Here is a 15,253-nt window from a genome sequence, read left to right as displayed (position 1 = left end):
GGTATGAGGGAGTAGTGAGGGTTTCTCAGAAACATCAGAAACGTCCTTGGGCGGAAAGCAAAACTTTTTCTTAAGATGGTGGCTATCACTTAAGATGGCCATCCAGATGCTAAGCAAGGACCAAACTAGAATTTCAACCCTGCCCTGTGCTCACTTCATTTCCACTGAAATGTCATTCATAATCATTTTTTTATTGAGTTTGGATCTATGAATTCACACACCCAACTCCTTCCACTACAAAGTTGCTTGCAGATTTGGGGCAGAGGGGTGGGGAGTAGATACAAGTGGGATTACTTTTAAATTAATTATCCACACATACAGACTGTGGATCCCAGTGCCAGGCACCTATCAAGCTCTCAGTAAATCCAGTTGCCAACAAGAGCACAGTGATTTGACATGAGATGACTTTGGGTTCTGAGGACTCCAAGGAAAACCCAAAAGCCATACCTTTAAGGCCCAAGGGTACCCAGAGAGCTCTGTTAGGCTAAGCAAGTCTTCTGCTTGGCTCCTGAGGAGCTTCTGTGCACACCAAGGACCAGTCAGCCCCGTGGCTGGGCATAGATACCCTCTGGCCTCGTGGTAACATATGCAGGTTACTTACTAACCCTGTGAACACCAAATGGGAGAATCCATAAACTTCTAAAAATTGTAAGTTTCGTGAAATGTTCTAGAAACTAATAAAATTTTATCTCCAAGAATTGAAGAAAAATGGGCAACAACACACAAATAATTCATTTTTAGATAAATAGGGTGAAATACAATCCCTTTCTTCTTTCCTCACAAATCCCTAAGTCCAGCAGAGGAGATAAGAAGGTACGGAAATAACCCGAGGTGGAGACAGAATACCTTAAGAGCATTAGAGACCCAGATCCGGAGGTTTCAGGGAGAGGCAGGCACACTCCAATGTGGGCGGTGCCAGTGTGCTTCCAGGAGAGGCTTTGATAAAGAGCCACAGATTTTAGTTCTTGTCCTAAGTTTGGGGTTGTTGGTTTTGACAGGCAGGAAACAGATGGCACCATCAATGGGGGTTAATTGGAAATAATTTAAAAAGTGGAGTGTGTTTGGAGACAGGCAAGGGTCAGGCCCATGGACTGGAGGGAGCAAAGTGCATGGGACTAGTGTCACCAGTGTCCTGAGGTGGCAACTTGCCTGGTCAGAGGGAGGCAAAGGCGCTGCCAGGGCCTGTCAGGAGCAGCTGTCAGAATCCTGGGGTGCAGCTAGTGGGGCAGTGTGGGCAGCTATTGTACCACCCTCCTTTCACATCAGTGCTCCCCTGTCCCAACCCACCCGGAGCCAGAGGGTCAGGGAGCCCAGTGAGGTGTGCCCTGGGCATGGGCTCCAGGGCTGGGAGCAGGGCTGAGAGAGGCCGTGGCTCTCCAGGGTACTTCAGGTGGAGGGCAACCTGGCTGTGGCGAAATGGGACCCTTGGAATTAGCAGATGTGGTTTATGTGGACTGTGAGTCTCAAACACTGAAAAGGAAAGTACTCACACGGGGTAGTCTCCCTCCCTCCCCCGGGGGACAGGGCATTGGTTGTCCCCACTGGGTGGGTGGGGAGTGCTATCAGCATCTAGTGGGTAGAGGCAGGGATTTCACGCAACATCCACAAGGTGCAGAGTGGCCCCTACTGCAGGGACCCTCCAGTCCCCAAAGTCAGCAGCACTGAAGGGAAGAAAGCTGGCTAGACTCAGGGAGAGTGTGGGTGGCAACTTCCCGCCCCTCACTGGCCCACGGTGTCTCAGAGGACAGTGGCCAAAGCCAGACTGTGTCCTCCGACGTCCTGTGAGAAGACATTCTCCACCCAATGGAGCTCTGTACATCACACCCTGCACAATTGTCTTCTGCGCGGCCTTTTGTGTGGAGGAAGAGAAACCTTGAACGTGCCTCAGACAGATGAGAGCAGCTGGTGCCTCAGCCAGGGGAGTATCTTCCAGGTCCATTGTGAGACCTGGAAAGATGGACTTCTGCAGGCACTGGCATCCAGGCTGTGACAAGAGGAGCAAGACAGCCCTTGCACCTACTTGTCGTGCAAAACCCATACCACATAACGTGCATCACCTTGACCATTGTTCAGTGCACGCTTGAGTGGCACCAAGTACCCTCACGCTGGTCACGCTGTTGTGCTGTCACCACCACCATCCATCTCCAGAACTTTTTTTTTTTTTTAATCTTCCCAAACTGAAGTCTATCCCCAGTAAACAAGTCTGCAGCCCTCCGCCCTGGTCCCTCGAGAACCACCATTCTGTCTCTGAAGGGTCATTCAAAGGACTTCAGGCAATAGAATTGTACAAGTCCATCCTTTTGTGGCTGCCTTTGTCCCGAGGTTGACCCATGCTACAGCATCTGCCAGCATTTCCCTCATATTTTAAAGTGCAATGATGTTGCATTGTATGTATACACCACAATTGTTTTTTCTAATTCTCTCTCGATGGATGGTGCTGCCATCTCTTGGTTGTTGTGAGTAATGCTGCTATGAACAAGAATTGAGGTCCTTTCAATTCTTTTGTATATATGCATCCAGATGTGGAATTCTAGTTTTATTTGTTTGAAGAAATACCCTCCTGTTTTTCATAGGTGATGCGCCATTTTATGTTACCACTGACAATGCAATCTCTCCACATCCTCTCCAACACTTGTTTTTCTTTTCCCTCCCTTTCTTCTTCTTTCTTTAATCACAGCCATCCTAATAGGTGTGAGGATGGCACCTCCTTGTGGTTTTGATTCACATTTCCCCAATGATTAGTGATGCTGAATATGTCAGATATTGTACCGTAGACTCTTTGGAGAAACATCTATTCATGTGCTTTGCCCATTTTAAAATTGGGTTATTTGGGTGTTGTTGAGGTGTAAGAATTCTTTATGTATTCTGGACATTAATTCCTTATTACTTATATGATTTTCATGTATTTCCTCCCATCCCCTGGGTTGCCTTTCAGTCAGTTGTGCCCTTTGATGCACAGAAGTTTCCAATTTTGATGTAGCACTACTTATATTTTTACCTTTGTTGTCTTTGCTTTGCTGTCATATCCAAAAGATCATTGCCAAATCCAATGTCCTGAAGCTATTCCTCTAGGCTTCCTTTCAAGAGTTTTATGGTTTTTGTTGGGGGTGGGGAGCGTGGAACTGGGGATTAAACCCAAGGGAACTTAACCACTGAGCCATATCCCAGCCATTTTTAATATTTTATTTAGAGTCAGGGTCTCATTAAGTTGCTTAGAGCCTCATAAGTCTGAGACAAGAGGATGGCAAGTTTGAGGCCAGCCTTAGTAAATTAGCAAGAATTTGTCCCACAAAGAAAAAATAAAGGACTAGGGGAATAGCTCAGCTCAGTGGTAGAACATCCCTGGAATCAATGCCTAGTGCCCCCCCCCACTAAAATAAAAAGGGAGGAATGGATAAACATAAGTGAATCAAAGGAAATATAAAAATGAGGAGTTCTCCTTAGATGGGGAGGGCTGTACTCCTTAAAAATGTCAATATCACAAGAGACACGGAGAGGCTGTGAGGATGCTCCAGGTGGAAGAGGTTAAGGAGGTGTCAACATTTAATGCGATGCCTGACATTAGGTTGGGTCCTGTACTGGAGGGCAAAAACATGTCATAAAAGCTGATATTAGGTCAACTGATGAAAGAGGAAGGAGGGCAATAGATTAAAGCATTAAGGTGAAACAAATTTATGGACTGAGTCCGTGTGAGAGCAGCCCCAATCTCAGGGAATGAAAACTCAGGTCCTGGGAGGGAAATGGGCTGCACCACTGGGGATGTGGCTCCATGGTAGAGTGCCTGCCCAGCATGTGTGAAGCCCTGGGATTCCATCCCCAGCACCACAAGATAACAAACAAACAAACAGATGATAGAAAGAGGTCAAGCAAACAAGGTAAATGTTAATAGGTCCATCTGAGTATGGGGTATAAGGATGTTCTTAATACTATTTTTATATTTGTAAATTTTTAAAATCATTTCTAAATAAATATAAAGAAAAAATAGATGAGATGTTCACATATGGCTTTGATGGGTTAAACAGTACCTGGCTTTCATGTTTCTGTCTTGTTTTGATGTGAGCCTTGGATGCACACACGTACACACGCCCCTCAGTCGCTGTGCACTGCTATCCACAGTGCTTTTCCAATGCCCTGCCCAGAGGCGTTGCCATGTATCCTCCAAGACTTACAGAGGTCTGAGTGTTGGCTACAAGTGCTTCCATCTTGTCTGTGTGCAGGAGGCCCAGCTTTCATGTAATCTGTAGTTGGATCATGTGCTCCCGGCGGCGGCTCCTGCCTGTGGCCCACAGAACACAACTGGCGGAAATGTTTATTTTCATCCCAGTGCTGGGTGGTGGTGGAAGCTTTAAGTGGTGGGGCTTAGTGAAAGGTAATTAGGGTACTGGAGCACCCTCAAGAGGGTACTTCTCACAGGACCCTGAGTCACCTCTCATTAGAGCAAATTGTTATAAAAGAGCAAGACTGGCCACTCTCCACTTCAGGCTTCCTGCCTCACTGTGTGATCACCCTCACAGGCACCTCTACCACTGTGATGCCATCTGCCATGTGTGAGGCCCCCACCAGAGGCTAGATCGATGAGGCCACATGATCTTGAACTTTCAGTCTTCAAAACTGTAGAGTAAATGAACATCTTTTTTTTTTTTTAATAATGTACCCTGCCTCAGGTACTTTGTTATAGCAAAAAAAAAAAAAAAAAAAAGGACTAGTATAGAGCCCAAGGCAGAGAGGCTACATTGCCCTGAAACTGGGAAGTAGAGCAATACAGAGAGGGCCCCTGCTGACATCCAACACCTGCATAAGCACGTCATGGCTCAGAGTGAGGTTGTAGACCATGGCAGTTAAGGTACATGCTGAAGATGCCCTCCTTGGGTGCCTCCCAGAAGCTTCTCAGGATTCAGAAAGCCCAGAGAAAAGAGGTGGGGAAAAGTATGAGCAGCTACCAGGTGGTCTAGAGAATATTGTCATGAGGACTCCCTCCAGCACCAAGGCAGCTTTCACGTGCTAGGTGATGGAAGGGCCCAACAGGAAAAGTGTACACAGCACCCCTCGTTCAAGAAACTGAAGAATTTCAGGATGGTAATATTTGAGCAGTAAGCAAAGAGAGAGCCCTCCTATGCATGATGCCCTGATCGACTGCACACGTCACAGGTCCACGAAACCAACCCCAACTGCACGCTTGCCAGGAACTTCATCTTACAAAGCCCTTGCGGGGGGATACTCTTATCACCATTGAACTGATGAGGAAGCTGAGCCCCAAGGCAATTAAGTGAACAAGTGCACTTCTGGGGACTTAGTGAAAAGAATAAATGGATAAATGAATATATGGGTGGTTGGATGAATGACAGTGGCTTTAACTTCAAAGTCGGTGTTCTTGTCACTAGTCCACAAGTTCACATTAAGGGACACCCCAAGGATGCTAACTGTCACTGGGCCAGAGCTAATGGCTTTATTCCCTGGCTAGCACTGCTCTGAGAAACCACAGAAAATCAGCTCCGCAAGGCTGCTCAAGACAGCACGGGCAGCACGTGGCCGAAGCCATATCCATGCAGGACGCCTTGCACTCTCTGTTCTTGCCGTGAAATCAGGGCTGCCAAGGCCTGTGGACAGCCCTTCCTAAGAACTTGCCATGCAAAGGAACCATCTGTCGTCAGTTGTAAATTCATGTTCTGTGAATTAGAGCTCATCCACAGCCTTTGGCACATTCTAGTATGTACCTGGAATGGTAGCAAATCTTTATTTTCTGAGTGTGGATTGGATAACCCGAAAAGCCAAAGGTCATGTGTGCCATGTTGGGTAAGGTCAAGGCTACTGACTGGTTTTACTTGATTTTTTTTTTAGGGGGATGGGGGTTGTTTAAGAAGAAAACAAATTATGATACTTAAGAAATTGAAATTATGGCAATGAAGTAATCAAAACTCACTATTTCAACAAGATGTTCTAATAATCTTCTGAGAAAATCACATTACTATAAAAAGTCACCTCCCAAAGTGATGAACTATTCCTCTGACAGAAGTTTTTGGGGGATGTAAAAATTATAAAATTCCTTCTAAAGGCAGTGTCATGGAATCAGTGTTGAATTGCTGCACGAGGGAATTCTATGAAGTGTTTAAAAAAAAATTCACACCAGTGCTCCTCAAAAATCTTCCAAGAAATTGAATAGTAAGAAACACTTACAAACTCATTCTTTAAGGTTAGTATAGGTGATAGGCAGCTTTTGGTCACTGAGACAAAATACCTGAGAAAAACAACTTAGAGGAGGAAAGGTTTATTGGGGTTCAAGGTTTCAGAGGTTTCATTCCATGGTCTGGGCCTGAGGTGAGGCAGAACATCATAGCAGCAAGGTGTGGCGGAGGAGATCTGCTCATGTGATGGCCTCTGGGAAGCAGAGAGGAGAGGGAGGAAGGGGCAGGGGACAGGATATACCCTTCCAGGGAATATCGCCAGTGATCCAATTCCTCCGACCATGCCCCACTGCCACAGTTCCCACCTCTTCCCAGTAATGCCATCAAATTATGAACACATCAGTGACAATCCACTGACAAGGTCAGAAATCTCATGATCCAATCACTTCCGAATAGTCCTGCCTCTGAACATCACTGCATTGGGGACCAATCTTTAAACACGAGCCTTTGGGGAATAATCTTAGATCCAAACAATAATAGCGTGACTTAGACACACAAAAAAACCCTGCACACCAATATCTCTGATAAATGTCAGTGCAACAATGCTCAACAAAATACTGACAAGCAGAATTCAACAGCTACTCCAAGGATTCTACCCCAGGACCAAGGGGAATTTATTCCTGGAATAAAAGTCAATCAATGTACTCCAGCACGATTTCAGAACAAAGAGGATCACCTCGATTGTACAGAAAAAAAGTATTGTACAGATAATGTCACACTTTTGTCACTCTGGGGCTCACTGTACTATTGCTGTGACACCATCCAGCCTGGTGACACCATGTTCACAAACTGCTGTTAGAATCGGTTCTGACACGACCAGGAATGGCTTCTTGTACCATCGGTCTCCTTTCTGCAACGCTCGGCTCACTCCACAAGTCAAATACCCACTGCAGGGGTCTTAGCAAGCCCACTGGACAAGAGAAGGAAAAGTTTTAAAATATCATAATCCCCACCGCCTGAAGACAATCTTGGTTCGTGTTTTGTGTCCATCTTTTTTTTTTTTTTCCTATGTTAGGTATTTTCCTCGTTGACTCAGTTATGACCACACTAACCTACAGTTTTGTGATTGACTTCTCCAAAGACCATGCTGTTAGTTGTGGCACCCGGCCTGCTCCTGTGGGGCTTCTCTGGGTGCTCCTGCTGGGGAGGTTGTCTTCACCCTGGTGCCCTGGAGCAGAGGCACAGTCACCTTCCAAGTCCCCTGCCTGCTTCCCTCTGTCTCTCTGCTGAGCTCTTGGAAGTCACCTCCTGGCAGCCCTCTGTGTTGCGAGAACAGTCAGTGGCGCTCAGGCCCGTCTCTGCCTCTTCCCAGCCTCCTCTTGGTCTTTCGGCAGGTGGACATGGCTTCCCTGAGGTCCTCACATCAGCTGATTTCCAAACTCAGCTCAAATCCCACCCCAAGTCAGACGCCTCTCCCAGTGTCCCTGTTGCAGTCTCTCCCCTCTTGGTTCCAAGGACACTGTCTGAGCACCTCTAGGAGGCAGTCTTTGCCTTCTCCTGCATCCTCATGGGCTGCTTACCAGCCCGTCCCCTAGTCTTTCACCCACTCTGTTAGCCCAGCACAGGGAGCTGTGCTGGGTCCTTGCCCAGACTCCTCAGGGCATTTGCCACATATGTGAAGTCACCGTGCCTCTGCTATGAGAATGAAAGAGAAAATAAGTGACTCTTATGGACCTTTTCTCCGTTGATCTATGATCCCTTGGGGGCCAGAATCATGAAAGCTTCATCTTGTGCCTCCACCCCTGACCCAGCACTGTGCCTGGTATGCAGTAGTCACTCAATAAATGACTGTGGGGCTGAACTGACAGGCCATGCCACACATTAGGCCTGCCTGGGTTCCCACAGGACCTGGGCACTCGGGAAATGTGTTTTGAACACATCTTAAAAGCAGGCCCTCATTCATTTCTCTCAGGTCAGGGTGCTGTGGCCAGGAGCTAAGTCATGCTGAGTTCTCTGGACCCCAGAGGAGCAAAGAAAAGTGATGTGATGGCCCCAGGGTGCCATAGCACCCTGAGCCACTTGGCTCCTATAATCATTGTCAGAGAAAGACAGCACCGGGATGGATGCGTTTGGCCTCCTTGTCTTGTGCTGAGGACCCTTCTGCCAGGTATCACGCGATGTCCACACTGATTTTGCCCCAGATATCTGTCTGCCTTCCTTCCTCCTGTCTTCCCTCCACACACCCTTGAATAGTACAGAGCTTCCGAAAGGCCAGTTTGAAGTGACAGACACAGATGCTTAAATGAATCCACAGGCAGCTGCATGCGGAAAACCGTGGCCTCACCCCAGACACTCTCCAGAGCCACCATTCACACCCTGCAAGACAGGATGGGGCTGTGAAGGCAGGCAGCATGCTGTCACTTCGGGCTCATTGTCCTGTGCCCTACACAACAGGGCAGGCCTGTCATGGTGCAAGATGAGGCAATTTTGATCCCAAGCTGTGGTTTGTTTTTCTGGATGTTGCTGTAGACTGTAAAATATCCAGCACCCACACCCACGTGCAGACTTACACACGGAAAACCTTGCAATTATTTCAAATCCATAGGAAGCCAATTCTGGGGCTGGGGATGTGGCTCAAGCGGTAGCACGCTCGCCTGGCATGCGTGCGGCCGGGTTCGATCCTCAGCACCACATACCAACAAAGATGTTGTGTCCGCTGAGAACTAAAAAATAAATGTTAAAAATTCTCTCTCTGTGTCTCTCTCTCTCTCACTCTCTTTGAAGCACATGCCATGTGCTTAATGATTCACAGGGAGCTGTGAGGACCGTCACCCACTCAGGCGGACCCCACCTCTACAGAGGCCCGGCAAAAGCCTCCTGTAGAGGAAACAGGTGAAAAGGCTTTATCAGAGTTGGTTGTGCCAACTCCTTGCACCCAGCTGTGGCCCCGGGCACACTGTCCATGCTCAGTGGCAGCTCATGGGACACGGACTCAGTGGTCTTCCCCCTTACACAGCAGCTCTACGTGTCTGTCTCACTGTGGAAATTCAACAGGCAGGTGAGTTTGCCCCCAGGCTGCTGCTGTCACAAAGCCCCACAGACGTGTGTGACAATGACCAATTTTTTATCTTGAAGTTCCAGACACTGGAAGTCTGAGGTCAAAACCTGGGCAGGGCCGGATTCTTCTTCTCCCTCCTCCTCCTTCTTTGTTGGCGCTGAGGTTTGAATGCAGGGATACTCTACCTCTGAGCTGCACCCCAGTTCCGAGCCCTGGTTTACGTTTAATTTTGAGTCAGGGTCTTGCTAAGGTGATGAAGCTGACTTCCAGTTTGTGACCCTCTTGCCTCAGCCTCCTGAGTACTTGGGACTATAGGTGTGTGCCACACTGGCAGGGTCCGTTCCTTTGGAAGGCAGTGAGGGGACCATCTATTCCAGGTCCCTCTTTGGCCTGTGAATGGCCACCTTCTCCCTGTCTCCTTACACCTCTTCCCTCTGTGCCTGTTTTGGGTTCACACTCCCTCCTCATAGGCCCACCAACTGTGCGGTGTTAGGATCTATCCTAATGACCTTACCTTTCCTTAATAAAGACCTTATAGATAAAGACCCCATAACCAAATGGAGTCTCTTTCCAAGGCACCAGATGTTGAGACTTCAGTGTGTTTTTTGAGGGGGACACAATTAATTCTACTCACGACAGGAGGGGTCACCTTATGGCCTGGGGTCCTAGCTGAAAGTGTATCTAGTTTGACATCGGGATCTTCTGCTTTCCCCTCTGTCCCAGGAGCCTCTGCCTGGGGACCAGCCAAGGGGCAGCAAGTGCTGGGGAGGCGGGTGGACGGGTGCGGGTGGAGGGGTCGGGGGTCAGAGCGGGGCGTGGAGGGAGCCCGAGCTGCCTCGAGCAGCTCCTAAGGAGCTTGCTGATGAGCTTGCGCTGAGATCAAGGTTGTTGGGATGGCCTCTTTCAAGGATGAACTCCTTCGAATCAGGTTCTAACGGTGTGATTTGGAGGGGGAAGAGAAGACCTGGGCAGTTCAAGGGAAGGGGAAAGTGGGGGAGGGAGTGACTAGGATCCGGAGGGCGAGAGAGCCGCATATTGAGAAAGCAGGTCACGCTCTGAGCTCCAGCGCTCGAGTCTTAGAGAAGTTCAAAGTCGTGCATCTGGGCTGCTGGGAGAGGTTTCCCAGAGGTGAGGAAACCAGAGGGAAAGAGGACCCCAGCCTGAGCAGAGAATGAATCACTACCCTCTAGGAAGGCGAGGCAGGCTGAGTGACGGACAGGCTGCGTCCCTGGCTCCAGATGGGCTACCAGCCAGGAGCAGCCGGCCACGCCGGAGCAGGGCTGGGCTCTCCCCACAGCAGGCCACATCTTCTTGCAGAAGGCTGGAGCCCGGAGGAGAGCAGACCGTGTGGCACACACAGGGTTCCCAGCAGCATTTGGCAAAGCCTCGGGCTGCTGGGCCCCCACCTCCCACCCCTCACAGGGACAGCAGCAGCCCCCTTGGTGTCCCAGTCAGGCCACCACACTTACAGGCAAGGACCAGTGTCTCAGGGGCCAGAAAAACACAAAGAGGCAAGTTGGGGTCATGCCAACTTCAGTGGTTACCGCGAGTAAGACCACAAAGCTTCTTGAGAGCCATGGCAGCGCTAGGGCTTCCGGCTTCCCAAGGCTTCCCGAAGACAAAGTGCAGCCATAAGGATGGACGCCCGGGGTCTCTGACCAGGCTCCACCTGGCCCACCATCTCCAGCAAGCCCATTTACCTGGGAGGAACAAGGGCCTCACCTAAAGCCCCCTCCCTCCCGTACTCGGGATCCTGAAATTCCTTACTCCCAAACCCCAGGCTTTCCCCCTGGACCGTGCAGAGCTCTCCCCCATTTCTCCCAAGCATAGACAGCTGGCCTTCTGGTCCCCAGGCTGTTTAAGAGGCAGGGTGCAGGGAGCTTGATGTGAGGGCTGGAATCTCAGCAGCCACACATGCGAGACCTGTGTAGGTGTGGGATGGGCCTCCATCTGTCCTTTTGCCCCAGTCTCGTGGAGGTGAGGAGGGAGTCTGCTGGTATGCACAGTAAGAGTTGATGAATGACTGCATGAGAATCAATTCACGGTCAAAGAATTTCAAAAGTAAAATAACTTAAAAATCTTCCAAATATGTCTTCTAGCACAGAGGAATTATATTTCAAGTGCAGATTGTGAGTGCATTTTAAACAAGTTGGATCTGGTGTTTGTGGGGCTTCTCAAACTCAGAATCTGCAGCTTCCAAAGTGCCCATCAGCCTACCTCAGAATCCAGCCCTTTCCCTCCAATCCCATTGCACCCAGCAGCCAGAACCACACATTAAAACCCCAAATCTGGTCCTGTTAGCTCCCTTCAGGATGAACTCCACCCCTGGGCTTGGCCTGGAGCTCTTGAAGGGCTCAGGCAACTCTGCGACTCTGCGCTTTCTTCCTGGGATTCCCAAAGCTCCTCCCACCCCTCCTTTCCCCTGGCTAACAGTTCTCCTTGGGCTTCCTTCTCCACCATCTGGCTCACTCTGGGGCCAGGGAACCGTTCTGGGGCTCCCTTAGTCCTCGTACCCATGTGGCCTGTCTCCCTACAGGGAGAAACTTGTGCACTCCACTGGGAACCTGAGGGCCAGCTGTGTCTGGCCACTTCCTCAACCGGAGCTTAGTACAGAGCTCTTCCAGAGTCTAGGAGTGGCCCCTCGGTGCTGAGTCCCCAGTGACACATTAACTCTAACGCAGCCCAGCTGCCAAACAGAACCAGCTTTTAACATGAGCTCCGTGAGTTTCCCAAGGGAGCAAGTGGCCTTGGCGTGGAACCCAGTCTGGTTGTGAGACGCTCAGCGTCTTTCTGGGCTGTGCCTCTTGAACTTGTCACCCAGAGAGAACCTTTGCTGCTCTCTGCATTTGGCTTTGAAGGAGTGAGCTCTCCTCCTTCCTTTGACACTTCTTCTCTGCATCTGCAGACAGGACTTTCCAACCGCCCAAGGCCACTGCCTGCAGGGCCACTGGGGTGGGGGACTCACAGTGGTCTGTCCCCAAGCCAAAAGGGAGAGAGCAAAATGGAACCCACATGTCTGGAAAGGCCTTCTCGTGTGTGTGTGTGTGTGTGTGTGTGTGTGTGTGTGTGATTATATTCACATATATACATATGTATACATATAAATACAGATATCCTATACTAATATGGAGAGAGAGAGAGAGAGAGAGAGAGAGAGAGAGAGAGAGAGAGAGAGAGAGAGAGAGAGAGGCCCCTGCTTGGCCTTGGCAAGAGCCACTCAGGAGATGGATCCTTCCAGAAAATAGAGTGGAACCACTCTTATGGAGAAGTGGAGAGATTGATGTGAGCAGGGAAACTGAGAGTCATGGATTTTCATTATTCAAGGGACCGCACTCCTCATTAATCGTAAATTCGTCACGTGGACAGTGAAGGCAACTAGATTCAGAGCACATCCTCCAGGCCTCCTTAGAGGCTGAACGCCAGAGAAGCGTGGTTCACTCTTTACTCTTTGTGCTTAAGTGTGTGTGACGGGTCACCATTCCCAGGGTGGCTGAGCGAGGTCTCCCATCCCACCTGCTCTTCTTATGATGTCAAGAGTTGGGATTTGTGCTCCCTGACTTTGAAATGGGCAGGCCCAGGACCATGGCTGACGTAGCCTATGTAACTGCTGAGGTCAGGCCGCAATCAGTGACGCAGCTTCTGCTAGCCCCTCTCTGGACTTTGGGGCTCAGGGCCCAGCCTCCCTGCTGGCAGGAAGCACAGTCACCTGCTGAGGGCCCAGCGGATCCCCCACAGCTGTGCTAGTGAGCAGGCCTTCAGAGGACCCCAGCCCAGCCGGCTGCAGCTGCAGGATCGCCAGGATAGAGCATGCCATCGTAAAAGGCTTCTTGCTGTTGAAGCCACTTCGTTTGGGGATGATTCATAAGACAGCAACAAGTGGCTGGAACAGCACATAAGTGGGCCTGTAGGACACAAGCTGACCGCATGGGCACGGGCGATGCTGCCTGGCGGTCTGCACATGGCATGCTTCAGCGTGTGCACGTGATATTGCCTACTGGATGCACAATTTCATCTGCCCCACTTAACTATCAGCCAGGCTGTCTGAGATGGGTGGGTGGAGGCTGCTAAGAGATGCAGAACATCCTTGGAGCTAGGGCCTCACAGACAATGCTGTTCATTAATTAAGCAGATATTATTAGGCGTGATTACCTGGGAAGAACAGCCTGTGAAATAATAAACCTGATGGTTTCTCTCCTGCCTTTATGGACTGAATTTTTGTTATTTTGATCCCAGCACCAATCAGAAAAGTGCAGTGTCTAAATATTGAAATGCTTTGGTTGCAGGAGCTGTTAAGATACACTGGCACAGGAAGCCCTGCAAAGGGCTTTTATCCCAAGCCCCAAGCTTTAGGAAAAAATTCAGGGACACATGTCCTTGTGGTCAATGTGATGGTGTTTGGGTAGTAACATCAGGCACCGGGCCTGGATGCCTTCTGGGTGTGTGACACGTTGCTCTCTGTCTCCTTGGTCCCTAGTGGTGATTAGTATCCTCGAGTAGGGGAGATCCTGCCCATCAAGTGGGTGATTCAGATCCTGTAGGGCTTAAAGATTTTATATTTGGGATGCCCCTGGAAGAAAGAATGCAAAATTATGAATATTAAATGAGGCTGAAGCTTTGGGAGGGGCTGTGCGGTGTGGGTGTAGCTCCCAAGGACTTGTAAATGATAAAGCTGGAGTTTGAACCCACGACTGCTGGGGGCAACGTCCAAGGTCTTTCTGCTACGTGACAGTCTTCTGGTCGGTTGAGGACAGTCTCCCTGCTGAGGACACAGTGGATGACTCACCTCCGGTCCGGCCGGGGCAGGACTTCCTCTCAGCACATTCTAAGCAGGGTGGCATGTGGCTCCTCTAAGTCCTCCTCCCTGCTCTTCCCTTGCTGGTGATGAGCTTTCAGAGGGGGCAAAGGCTGTTCATTCCAGCCTCTAGTCACCTCCTCCCATACCTGGAAGGATTTAAGAGACGGAGGCAGGGAAGCGTGAAGGTTCTGCTGTTGACAGGTGGCCCTTTCTCCGCAGCTGGCTCTGGCTCCCAGGGCTCTGTCACCAGCCCTGCTGTGCCCTGCACCAAGGATTCTGGGAAGCCCACGTTGCTCCTTCCACCGCTCCAGCCCACAACTCGTGCTTCAAACGCCTCCAGCAGTCCCAGTCTTCCTCCTCTCCTACTCTCAGCTACCATGTAGGAGAGAGTGAAGGGACGTTATTCCCACGTGTGATCAGGGACAACTCTGTGCTCAGAGTTTGGGTCATTCAGGTCCCAAGTGAGAGTTCTGGGAACACCTGTGAGTGTTTGAATCTCTTGGGTGGGGGGGGAGGAGCTAGAACCTTCTAAAGAGCTTTTATTCTGTAGGCTGTGGTGGGACCAGACACCTGTGTTTTTAGCAAGGCTTCCTCATACTTTGATGCAGACACCAAAGTTTGCAAACCCCTGATCTGAGAGATTGCTAAAAGCATCAAGCACTAGTTTCTTTCTTTCTTTTTTTTTTTTTTTTTTGGTATTTTCACCCATACTCCTAGGTACCTGCACAGTTGCTATCTCTGGGAGGAAGTTGGAAATCACCAGAAACTGCAGAATAATTCACAGTATGCCCAAGGACAACTCAGGTTTGGCCCTCTTTGAAATAAGTAACTCTGACCTAAACCAAACTACAGTGGGCCCCAAATACCCCTCCCACGCCCCTTCCCCACTCTGAGCTTGGGGACGGCAGGCACGCCTCAGGGCTCTTAGCATCCAGCCTGGTCATTCAAGAGCACAACTGAAGCCAGGTGCAGTGGCACACGCCTGTAATCCCAGCAACTCCAGAGGCTGAGGCAAGAGAATTGCAAGTTCAAGGCCAGACTCAGCAACTTAATGAGGCTGTGACTCAAAATAAAAACTGCGGGGGATGTAGCTCAGTAGCACCTGTGTTCAATCCCAGTACTGCAGAAGAAGGAGAAGAAGAGCCCCGCAGATAGGAAAGCAGGTTTGGGACAAGGGAAGTACAAGCCCCTTCTCATGTGTGGGGTTCTTCCAGGTCTTTTGGAGTCCACTCATACTCCTCCACATCCCCTCTACCCCAGGCAAACACTGACCGGCTT

The sequence above is a fragment of the Ictidomys tridecemlineatus genome, chromosome 5, assembly GCF_052094955.1.
Source record: "Ictidomys tridecemlineatus isolate mIctTri1 chromosome 5, mIctTri1.hap1, whole genome shotgun sequence".
Classification (NCBI taxonomy): domain Eukaryota; kingdom Metazoa; phylum Chordata; class Mammalia; order Rodentia; family Sciuridae; genus Ictidomys; species Ictidomys tridecemlineatus.
Note: the sequence above shows the minus strand (reverse complement) of the source record.